This window comes from Cricetulus griseus, chromosome 2 (genome assembly GCF_003668045.3).
Source record: "Cricetulus griseus strain 17A/GY chromosome 2, alternate assembly CriGri-PICRH-1.0, whole genome shotgun sequence".
In the NCBI taxonomy this organism is placed as follows: domain Eukaryota; kingdom Metazoa; phylum Chordata; class Mammalia; order Rodentia; family Cricetidae; genus Cricetulus; species Cricetulus griseus.
The window spans coordinates 134,225,216-134,237,845 of NC_048595.1; positions in this window are offsets into that span (position 1 = coordinate 134,225,216).

The window sequence follows — 12,630 nt, forward strand, 5'->3', positions numbered from 1 at the left end:
CATTACCACTGCACACAGAACAGGAACAGATTTTGATTAAGTACCTCTCAAGACTTCAGACCCCACCAACTCGGTTTTGCAGCTACTGGGAATCCTCTGGTACATCTTAGTGAGAGCTGAGCCTCTGCTAGAGAGTCTCCCTTGCCCACCTTTGGTCAAGAGAGTCTCAGGCCTGGTTTTTCTTATCACAGTGGTGGCGGTATTTTCTTCCTGCTAGGTTTTCATGATGGAGATAGCTTTGCACAGTCATGTAGATCAGTCACTGTCTAGCTCTATTGTACTGCAAACTTTCCTCCCAGGCTGCCATCATTCACTGGCTACCAGAGACTAACACTGATCTTTTAAAAGTAAAAACAATACTTAGGTGCTCATGTCCTTTTTAGAGGGAAGAAATGTACCTCCAGAAATATATATATTAGGAAATGATTAGGAAAATATCATAAAATTATTAAACTCTGAACAAAATTTTAAAACAAAATGAGAAAGCATTTTTGATTAACTCTGAAATACAGTTAATATGTTACAAAGAAATATATATGATTTATGCAATGATTAATGGAAGAAGTAGGTAATCTCATAATCATTAATTAGAGTGTTAAGGTTCTATGGAGACTGAGAGCCATTCAGGTCTCAGGGCTTCTAGAGTTCTATATGTAGATATATCTCCACCCTAGTGTCTGTGAGGCAGTGATGTAATCTGACACCACTATCTAATCACCCTTTTGCAGCCCACCTCCCCAATATGCTATTGATTGCTCAGGGTGAGGTGAGAATAATCACACCCAGCTAGGGTTGTTGCATGAATTCACTTAGTGAGTACACATTAATCACCTGCCACCTGAAGCCATCAGTAAATTATGACTTTTGACTTCATCCTACCCAGGGCTGTACAAACACCATGCAGCTGATTAAAAGTGAACATCTGGGAAAAAGGGAGAGAGAGCCTCCAGCTGTCTGGATTTTCCTTGTGGGGGGAAATGAAGAATGTTTGGAACATGTACATCCTTTGTACCACATACTGAGTCGTGCAAACTATATCATACCCTGCTGGCTAGTTTTATGTCAACTTGGCACAAGCTAGGATCATCTGGGAAGAGGGAGTCTCAATTGAGAAAATGCCTCCCTAAGATCCAGCTTTTGGAATTAGTGAGTGGTGGAGGAGGTAGCCTGGTGGTCCTGATTCTGTAAGAAAGCAGGCCGAGCAAACCATGGAGAGCAAACCAGTAGGCAGCATCCCTCCTCCATGGTCTCTGCATCAGCTCCTGCTCCATGTCTCTGCACTACTTGAGTTCCTGCCCTCACTGCTCTTGATGATGCACTGTTAAATAAAATTGTGAAAGACCCTTTCTTCCCCAAGTTGCTTTGGGTCATGTTTTTTCATCACAGCAATAGTAATCCTAACTAAGACATATTGTCTCTCTTTATATTCTAGGTACTGGAACATATTACTGAGACTGAGCCCCAGGATGCATGCAGTAGTTGTTCCTGTAAAGCTAATTGAAAATGTTTTGTGTTTTCATTAATCCAGGTGAAGACAACAGCAACTTTACTAAGGAGCCAGCTATTTAGGAACGGTGTTGTACTAAAATTAGAATGGCTTTGATCTGGATTTATTTACTAGCTTCATGGCCTTGGGAATATATATATATATATATATATATATATATATATATAAACAGTCCACAAATATATGGCTTTATTATGCAGCCTAAGGTGTTCTGAATTAAAATTCAGCATGTCACCTGTAAAATTAAGATAATAATGATACTAATGTCATAAGATCATAATGAGAACTAAATGACATGTGTGAAAGGGTTTGACCTTATGCCAACAATCATAGCTTATTAAATATGACCTATCATTTTACTATTATATTTCTTGAGCCCCAACTAATTGCACAGTATTTTCCATATATGTTTGGGGCTAAATAAGGTAAATTCACTCATTTACCAAGATTTCAAATGCTACTTTGGGCTGCAGCTGTGTTGTCCTGATGCGAGTCTTCTTGGAGTTCATGATGAATGAATATGGAGACAGCAAGGAACAATAAGAAAACAAATGCAAAGTGAATCCCAACAGCGCCAATGAGTGTAAGCTAATGACAAGGAAGGAGTTAAGAGTGGCATGGGAGGAGAGGCCTCTTTAGACTAAGTGTCCTGGAATCCCTGCTGAAGGAAGCACTTGAAGAGCCACTAAAGAATGACCAGGAGCAGAACATTTCAAGCACAGGAAGTAACTATAAAAGCCTGTACAAAGAAGTTTCTAGAACAGAAGTTTGTAACTTTAGCATTGGGATCAAGAACGATTCAGGCAGGACTTGGAAATAGCAGAGCCTTACAGACCACTATACCAAGGAGCTGCTCTTTTTAAATGTACAGGAAGCCAAGGGGCAGGTGGAAAGAGAATGACACAAACTATACCTAAGACAAATAAAGTTTTGATGCCTCAAACTCTTTATTTTACGGACAAGGATTGGGTGAAGGGTCTGTGCCCCTTGCTATTCCCACTTTTGTGTTTGCTTAAGAATTATCTTCAGAAAAAGAATCCAAGTCCATCTGGTATGGAAAGTCATCTAACTCTGGTTCTGGCTTTCCTTTTGGCCTGTGAGTCTCCTAGCATTCTTTTTTAGGAATGAGAGCCAGGCTTTGTGGATTTGTACTGGGACTCTGAGCCTTCCTTCTCTACTGTATAAACCTGCGTGATCTATTCTACTCCATGAGCCTCTGTGTTTATATGTGGAATGTAGAAAGCACACCCAGGGATGATGAGTGATAAACTTCATTTAAGTAGCTTAGCTGAAGCTTCCTGTGTTGTTACCTTCTTGGTTAGCATCCTTGGTATCATAGAGGAGAAGCAGAGATTTGTGAAATTAGAATCAAACTTTTAATGTGAGCTGAGTCCACCATAGCACTCCAGCATATCCCTGAACAAGTTAGGTAATCTCTCTCAACTTGCCCTTTTCCATTTGTAAACTGATGAGAGAGAATTCTAGCCCCAGAATATCATTGTAAGGCAAAGGGTCTGGAAGATCTCAAAGGCCTGGCATGGTTTCATGCCTGAATTAATATGATAATTCTCATTATAATATTTTCCACTGAAAAATAATAGATTGCTTTTTCTGCTTTTTTTTTTTTTTTTTTTTTTTTTTGAGACAGGGTTTCTCTGTGTAGCTTTGGAGCCTATCCTGTCACTCGCTCTGGAGACCAGGCTGGCCTCAAACTCACAGAGATCTGCCTGCCTCTGCCTCCTGAGAGCTGGGATTAAAGGCGTGCACCACCAACACCCAGCTAGATTGCTTTTTCTATGTCACTAACCTGAATGGAAAAAGAATGTTTAATTAACATATGTGAATTTTTACACCCTTAAAATAACCTATTAAGACTATCCATTTACTAATACAGTTCTGAAAAATAACTTACTAAAAGTACTTATCTTCCAATACAGTTCTAAATTCTTCACATCAGTCTAAATTGCAGCCAGAGACACTGGATAACAGAGATAAGTTTCTTGACCCTAGGTCACTCAGATAGCAAGCATGCAATAGGTGTGAACTAAAGTGGCAAATCCAGTTTGGAACCCTGGGCGACCTGTCCTTTCACCTCCTGAGAGCCACTGCATTCCTCCCTGTCAAAGACTGTCTGCTCCATGGTGCTGGAATAACAAAATGTTAAGATTGTGCATGTGGCTCTACTCTGGAAAGCCAAGTTATGGTAACATGCCAAGCACTCTTAGAACATCCTGCCAAAGTCCTTCTATGCACAATATGGGAAGGAGATAACACCAACTTTACATCTACAAACAGTTGAATTCAACTGTCCTTAGTCAGCTGCCTCCTAGATCTTAAAAAATGTAATACCTGCATTTCGAAACTTAAAGGCATTTTTAAAATGTCTTTGCTTTTTTGTGATACCTGGTAATATTTAAACTCTGTAAGTACTAAATCCATCCAGAGTAGTCAGTGAACTCAAGTATGTTAACCACTTTCCATTTTAAGCAGAACTGAGCTGAAATACTGAATGAGAAAATTATGCTCAAGCATGCAAATTAAACCTTTTTAATATTTGGTGTTTCAGAACAGCTACCGTATTTACCATACACAACACCCTAATAATAATAAAAGCCCACCTCTCTTTAGAACATTGTTCCTCAACTGATTTGCCCTACAGGGAACATTGATCATCTCTGGAGAAATTTCTGGCTTTCCCAGCTTGGGAGACAGGGGTGGTGTGTGGCTGGCATCTAATGGACAAATGCCAAAGAGGCCCTACATATGCCACAGTGTGCAGGAAAGGCACTGAAGACTATTCAAGCATTAATACCACCTATCTAGTAGAACTTTTCTCCCCCATAGTTTCATTAGCTTCAGTTACCCACAGTCAGCCACATAATGGAAATTGTACATGGAAAATTCTAGAAATAAACAAGTTATAAGATTTTTATCATCCACCATTCTCATGAAATCTAACAATATTCAACTTCATCCCACCCAGGACATGAACCATCCTATGCCCGGCATAGCCATGCTGTAAAGACTACCTGCCCATAGCAATTTAGCAGTCATCTTGGTTATCAGATTTACTGCCTGGGTATCAGAATTTTTTTCAACCAACACCTGTTTTACTTAATGATGACCCAAAGCACAAAGTAGTAAACAGAGTGTGAAACATGGGGAGACAGATTACCGCTGGAACTGTACACCAAAGCTGCAAAGCATCTAGGGATAGGAATGGTATATCTATGGTTTGGAACAATCTACATTTTGAGGCAGAAATAAGAGTCTTGGGCTGTATCTCCTCACATGTGAGAAAGCGCACTGTACCAGGCTGTGAAATTCTGCCATAAGACTGTCTACCTGGTAAAGGGCTGAGGTAGAGTTCAGGGGCAGAGTGCTGGCCTAGCATGTGCAAAGTCATAGGTTCATTCACACACACACACACACACACACACACACACACACACACACACACACACACAATCTATAAGGTAATTCTTTTCAACCCCCCCAAAAAAGACCAGGCCAGGTGTTGGTGGTGCACACCTTTAGTCCCAGCACTCGGGAGGCAGAAGCAGGCTGATCTCTGTGAGTTCGAGACCACCCTGGTCTACAAGAGATAGTTCCAGGACAGCATCCAAAGCCACAGAGAAAAACTCTGTCTCAAAAAACCAAAATATAATAATAATAATAATAATAATAATAATAATGATAATAATAAATAAGGTAATTCTTTTCTTAAAAGTCTGAAAAACAATTATGAGAATTATGTTTGTAATGAAAAACACCTGAGACTTTAAGACCGTGCTGTGTTCATAATGTTCCCTCACTTATCTTTTGTTCATTGGATTGAGTAGGAAGGAACAGAACCCTACCACTGCACCTTGGGAAAATGTCAGTTTATGCTGCTTGAATGCACACCCAGTGCTGTGCAGATCTTAAGAGCTCGTTAGGTGAGCATTAGCTTACCCGCATGATTAAATGCCTCTATTACCTATAAATCACCACTCTGCTTGGGGAATTCTGACTCTCTTACTAACAAGAGCAAGCTAACACTTTCCATGTGGGAGCAAAGGCATCACAACTACATGATTCCTCTTGCTTAATGGCAGGAGGCCAGACTCACCAGCCCTGCTCACTGGAGCAGACAGATGCAGACACACAGCCAGCACTTGCACAACCCTGTAACATGTATGAGTGGGCTTCAGCAAATGGACACAGCTATATTTTACAATGGTGGTTTTCTTCTTTTGTGTTTATTCAAGTTAATTCAGAAGCAGAAAGGAAATGTGTTCTGTACACACACACACACACACACACACACACACACACACACACACACACACACAAAAGATGCTTTAAAATTTTTAAACTACTCAAAATAATGATTCAGGAAAATACAAACCATATAAGCTAAGAAAAGGCTCCTGACTTTGAACCCTAGCAGTGTTTGCTTTACGCATCTTTGCTTCACACAATAATTTCATATGTTTTAACCACTTCATACAAGATTTTCAAAATTATACTGTGCAGTTATCAATAGCATTTCTGTGTATCTGTCTCTCTCTCTCCCTACCTCAGTCCAGTGTATTTCAGTCCAGTGGCTAAAATACAAATACACAGTCTGAATAACTGAATGTTATTTCAGTGGACAGAGGAAATACCATAAATGTCACTTGGCCCCTATATATCATAAAATGTGTTTTTCTCTCTCTTCTTCATATGCCCATACATCTTTAAAAAAATAAAGAAAAACGTCCTGTTTAGTGGTCACTTAAAGTAAGCCTGGAATCCATTCTGTGCTCCCAGACCTGCTGACCCAGAACCATGTTTTGCAGATCACCTGTTCCAGGCCCTGCTATCTAAGCATCCTTTCCAGTGGTGTTGATATCTTTATTGACCATTCCCTGCTGTTGTGGACCATGCCCATGCCTGATAAGCCTTCCTTTTGGTGGCCACAACCCAAACCAGCCTTTCCCTCAAGCAATGCTAAGAGGCTGCCCTTCTCTCTTATTCTTTACTCCTTCCTGCATCCAGGTAGTTTATTGACCTTCTTTGACCTCTTATATTCTTGTTACATAAACACATTTGAAAAGCTTGAAATAATTCTGAAAAGAGGATTTTACAAAGCCACTTGAATATATATATATATATATATATATATTATATATATATATATATATATATGCACATGTCTAATACTGAATGCATTTCTATATTCAGCTAACAGCACTACTTCTCACCACATCCCTTCTTCTCTGAGCCTTGTGGTTATTTCCTAACACCTCTGGAACTCTTCCTCCCTCTTGGGGCCTAATCTATGTTCTCTATCAATTAGGCTGCTAAGGACAAGAGACTTAACATACCTCATGATCTTGACAACAGGCCCTTTGTAGAGAAAACAAAGTAAAGGGAGAAATTGGACTTTCTTTAATGAAATATCATTAAAATATTCCACTAAAGGTAAGGATTTATAACAGTTAGCTAGAAATTTACAAATCCACTGATGAGCTAAGCCACAAAGGACCACCCAGGCTCACCACGCCAATATTATCCTGTTTTCTCTTAATTCATTATCTGGGACCAAATTTTGGTTTTTATTTTTTTTTCAAAACTAGACTCATCTCTATTAAAAGGGGCTAAGATGGACCTCATGGTACAGACCTGTTGTCTTAACCAACAGACAGGCTGAGGTGGGAAAATTGCAAGTTCAAGGCCAGCCTTGGTATTTAATGAAGCTGTGTTTCAAAATTTTAAATAATAATTCTAACAACAACAAAAAGAGGGGCAGAATGTAGCTCATGGCAGAGTGCATGCCTGAGGCCCAGTATCACATGCACACACAGCAAAAAGATGCTGAGCAGCAATTGTAGGTACATGAACATACTGGTTATATTTGTGTTCGTGCTGCATGTGGAGGGGACCATTTCCCTGAGCTTAATGTCTTCGTGGATTGCATCAGGGAAGAGTGCTTATTGAGTTTTCAAAAGCATTCTGTTCTCTAGTTCTGAATGTGAGGCAAGGGCCAGACCTAGGAAGAGGGCTCTTTACCATGTATATAGAATTGCTTTAACTATCCTCACACAAGACTGGAAAGAACCAGGGAACTCAAGTCACTGAGAAAAACTTCTAGGAAAAAAAAGAGTGGGAAAACACAAGCACCAAGATGATGGTGCAGATGAGTGCTACTGGAGCGGAATCCCACAGGCACTCTGCCAGGCCATGGCTCCAATTTGCACATAGCAGCGCAGGTGCTAAAAGAGATAAGGATCCTGGTATAGAATTCTCTTTCCTATCTCCTAAAACACACCTCTTCTTTACTGAGTTCAGTTTTAAACTTACAAAGAACAAACATTTGGTTATATGTAAAATGGCTTTTCCCATGCATTCTCTTCATAGAGAACTTAGACTCTACAATTTTCCAAAAACCCTTTTAGTTGTCTCTGACCTTCAAAGTGTGAGGAAATAACTCCTGCCAGAACACTGACAAAGACTATTAAGAATCTTATTTCACCATCCATTCATCCCTCACCTGTTAAACAAACACTTTTGAGTTCTGGAGGTCCCTGGTTCTATGTTAGTTGGGTCCTCAGGATTCAGTGCAACGAGACAGATTAAGTCCTTACTGCCATAAAACCTTGCTGTCTGTCCCCACTACTCATCACTCTCACACTAACCCATGCCAACCTTCATTTCACACAAATTTCAAATACATTTGCTCCTCCTAAAATAGTGTGTGCAGCAAGAACTCGAGTCCCTTTCTATTCACTGAACTGTATGTAGTCTTTCTCTCTCATCTCTGCACAGCACTGGGCCCTGCTCTCACATCTGCTCTGCTTGGCTTGCAGTCTCATCACCCTTGTCAGTCTCTCTGGGACTCTTGCTCCATCCAGGTATGCCCCTGGTGACCTGAGGTCCTGCTCCAAACCGCTCACAGAGAGGCAGAAGTGCGACTTCTGAGAGCCTTGTACTTTCTGGCACTTCCTTCTGTATTATGTATGCTTCCATGGGAATCAGGAGGCCTTTAGGGAATGACTTTAACAACTGTGTTTGGAACCATCCAAATTTCAAATGAGCACATGAGTGCGGTAGAAATTTACAGGCAAGTTGGAACAGAGAAAATGTTTACTTAATGGAAAAGCATTCTCCCTGAGGTTTCAGGCTCCTCTACCTGGGGCTCATACAAGTGCAGAGAGAACCCAGTTCCCTGTTTACTACAGAGCAGCGTCTCCGCTGGCTAAAATTAGCTTTTAGATCACTGGGCTTGTGCCTCTGCAGTGCACTCTGTCCCCTGGGGCTGAGCTGTTGGACTCCAGTTGGTTCTTACTCCTGCTGATCACCTGTGATTATCTCCCTGGCTGAGCTGTCACAGGTTGTGCCTGCTAAACACCCTTGCATCTGCCGAAGATGGGTCATTAGCACTGTCCAATCTCTCCATCATAGACGTTATGCTTAGACTTCCTGACTTCACTTCGTTCCATTGGAGTTGAGAGCCCGCAGCAGCATAAACGCTTTTCCCAAGGGTGACTCGTGCATCGTATTTGGCAGGCTCATTTTAGGACATGCCTAGGCATGCTCAAAATTAATTTCTGCCTTCGGTATTAGGATGGCTTTTCCACCTCTCTCAGCACTGCAGGAGACCCTGTTCATGACATTTGAAAAGTTGGTGTCAAACAGAAGCAAACATTGTAATTCTCTGGCCTCTGTTCTGGGCTTGATTTTCTGAATATCTCACCAATCATAAACCTTGTCCAGTAAGAACAGAGCTCCCGAGGCAGAAACTTCCCCAGCAAAAATTATTTAGTCTTCCTCCAAACCACCTCTTCAGAAGGTATATTGGTTCAGTGTGACCGCACCTTGATTTCTTTGCTTCATATGTGGTACCTGAGTTAATGTTTTTAAATAGCATAATGGGGCCAGCAAGATGGCTCTGCAGGTAAAGTCTCCTGCTGCCAAGTTTAAGGACCTCAGTTTGATCCCCCAAGACCCACATGGCAGAAGGAAAGAACTAACTCCCAAAAGTTATCCTCTGACATTCACAGGACTACTGTGCACACACATGTACGTGCACTTGCATACGTGAGCGTGCATGTAAGCACAGACTACATTACCTACCTAACTAAATGCGTACACAAGCATACTTATATCTATACACAGATAAATTTGAAAGGAATTCATCAATTAATAAGCAGAAGTAAATGGGAATTCTCATACCTCCTCCAACAGTCTGAAAAAATGAGATGTAATAACATCACAAAAGGCACATTAAAATATGATCTTTGGGATTGTAATAAGCCATTATAATTTTCCTAAATTGAGATAATATTAACTTTAAGAAGATAAGGGTTAACCCTTATTGAGAATATTGTCAATATGACATTGTTTTGTATTTTAAATATATTGTTTAATTTAATTAATTTGTTTAATTCTTAAAATATCCAACCTAGGGATATGGTTACCATTTCCACAGGCACGCAGAGATGACAACCCCCTCATGGTCTCCTAAACAGCTGTGTGATTTGATGTTCTCATCCTCTACACACTAAACAAGACTTTAAATTGCTCAGGACCTACTGGTCTCATTCTTAGTTCAATAACTGCTTTCCTGTTACCTCTCAGCCCTCCTTTTTCAGCTAAGGTTCTTAAGAAAAAGGAAAACTCCTTCATCTCCTTAGCCAGTTAATATCAATAGATAAGACTAAGCATATAAGCAAAGGAAACAACCTGTCAGTACAAAAAAAATTTTAAAGCTTAGCAACTTAGATGTCAACATGACTGAAACAGGGAAGGCTTTTAAAGGCTACTATTTTTGTAACAGAGGTTTTATTGCCATCTAGTGCTCAAAATGAAAATAACAGGTAAACAAGGTTAGGCTTATATTCGCATTTAAAGTCTTACTACCCAGGGAGTCCTAAAAAAAAAAAAAAAAAAAAAACCTCATTAAATTTACATACACTAAATATGAACTCATTAAACACTGACATACAGAGTTATTGTTTCTTCTTACTCCTCTTACTATTCACACGCTCAGCAATATATTATACATGTCCAGAGTTCGTTCTTACAAGGAATAAAGCCTTAAAGAAAATCAAGAACTAATTTTCAGTAGATGCAGTTAATGTGTTTTCGGCCCCTATGGGCTTATTTTAGGTCAATTTGGCTGTGTCAGTTATTCTTCTGTTATCTGATGTATTACCATTTCAAATGCTTCCAAGTGTATCTATGGCTACTTCATAGCTGTGGTCACAGTTAGATGCTGAGACCTGTAGCTTTGCAGTGTCTGTGCAGAATAGCTCTCATCCCTCCACAAAATGATTCATTTAGTCTACATTTGGAAACATTCTACATTGGAGTCCTGAATTATGATTTGAATTTTCAGAAATATAGCATCTCTCCATTTCACAAACACGGAGACTATAATGTATTTGCACCCTTCAGCCTAACAGCCTGCCAGTGTTGCTCTACTTTGTAGGCTTTTGAGCATGCCATTATCTGAACATTATGAAACACTTAATTTACATCGCTGTCACCCCACTTTGAAATGTTAAGATACCCGCAATCACACCCAGAGGAATAAGGTTGGCGTATTCTGGAGCCTTTTCAGATGGCAGCTCCTGGCACACTGCTTGCAAGCTACAGAAGCCTGAAGTGCAATTGTTTGGAGGCCTTGACCTAATCTGGAAAATCATGGTCCCTTGAATGCAGAAGCATGCCTGCCTTCAATACTCCAAAAGAAGTTTATTATGACATCGTATTATCAGGGCGGGCAGGGGGGTGTTCAGATGGTTGATTGTCACGTGCACTATTCATCACTGACAGAGATGGCAGACTAGACACTGTAGAGTCTCCACCTATAGACAATGAAATTATTTTCAAGAAGATGTAAACTAAGAGGAGCAAAGGTGGTATTAGTATTACTATTCAAATTACTGTGAAGTTAGAGAGGCTGAGCCTTCCCTGGACCCCTCTGTTTTCATGGCATCATCTGTTCATACAAAACTTGGCAAGTGGTTATTATTTTTTATTTTTTATTTTTGCTGGACAGAGTATAAAGTGACAGGCAAATGCCAGTGGCAGGAATAGTGCCTATGCTTTCTTCATGCTTATGGTCCTGGGAGACAACATCCTCCACCCTTGTTTGCCCTGTGTACTAAAATAATAACCACTCCTAACCAAGGGGGACCATGTGCCTCCCCCACACAGCACAGATAATGGTTACATTCTTCACAGGGTTCTGAACATTGCCAACTAAGTACCCTGAGACAAGCAGCTTGTGTATTACTACTAATGATCAGAGCTCCACACCTCCTAATTTCAAGGGATTTAATTAACACATCCTCTTCACACTGACCAACCTGGTTTTACCTCACCCAAGTGGTAATCTATTAAATAACTTTAGCCTCACAGGACTTTGTCATGTGATTTGATTTCCAGTGTCTCAGGGCTCTCCTGACCCAGGGCCATTTTCACTCTTTAAGGCAATGTGCTGATTGCTGTCCTGTTCTACAGTAGCTAACATATAGACCACTGAAGGAAGCAATGAAAGATAGCCGAAACCTCTGACTGGACAACTGCATTTTGTGTTTAGAGATATTAAATGTAGTAAAACGTCAAATATATGCTTTCTATGCTGTTGGGACAAAGCATGCTGAAGTACACTTTTAGAAAAATGATATAAAAAGGTGTTGTCTTCCCTAAAAGGAGTACTGGCTGTTTGCACTGGCCTGAATGCCAGAATCCTATTCAGCTTGGACTTGACCCACATGATGAGACTGACCAACAGCCACTGCTCAGGTCTACAGTTCAGTTAGATGCCCTTACAAACTGCCTTGCCCCCTTTCCTAAAGATATAGCATCTGCATTTAGAACTTGAGTCATTTATTGTTTCCTTCAGTTACAAAATAAACTTGGAAAGTTTATCATTCTGGGTGTCCTCCATTTTTTTTTATCATGTATAATGCTTTTCCAATAATTACACAAACACAACATAATCTTGTTAGAGGAAATAAGCCAGACTCTGAAAGACAAATACAGAATATTTTCTTTCATATGTGAAACCTGGGCTTAAAATTATATATGTGTGTGGACATATAGAGGGTCTCAAAACTGGAAGGGGGATCTTGAGGGGAGGAAGAGAG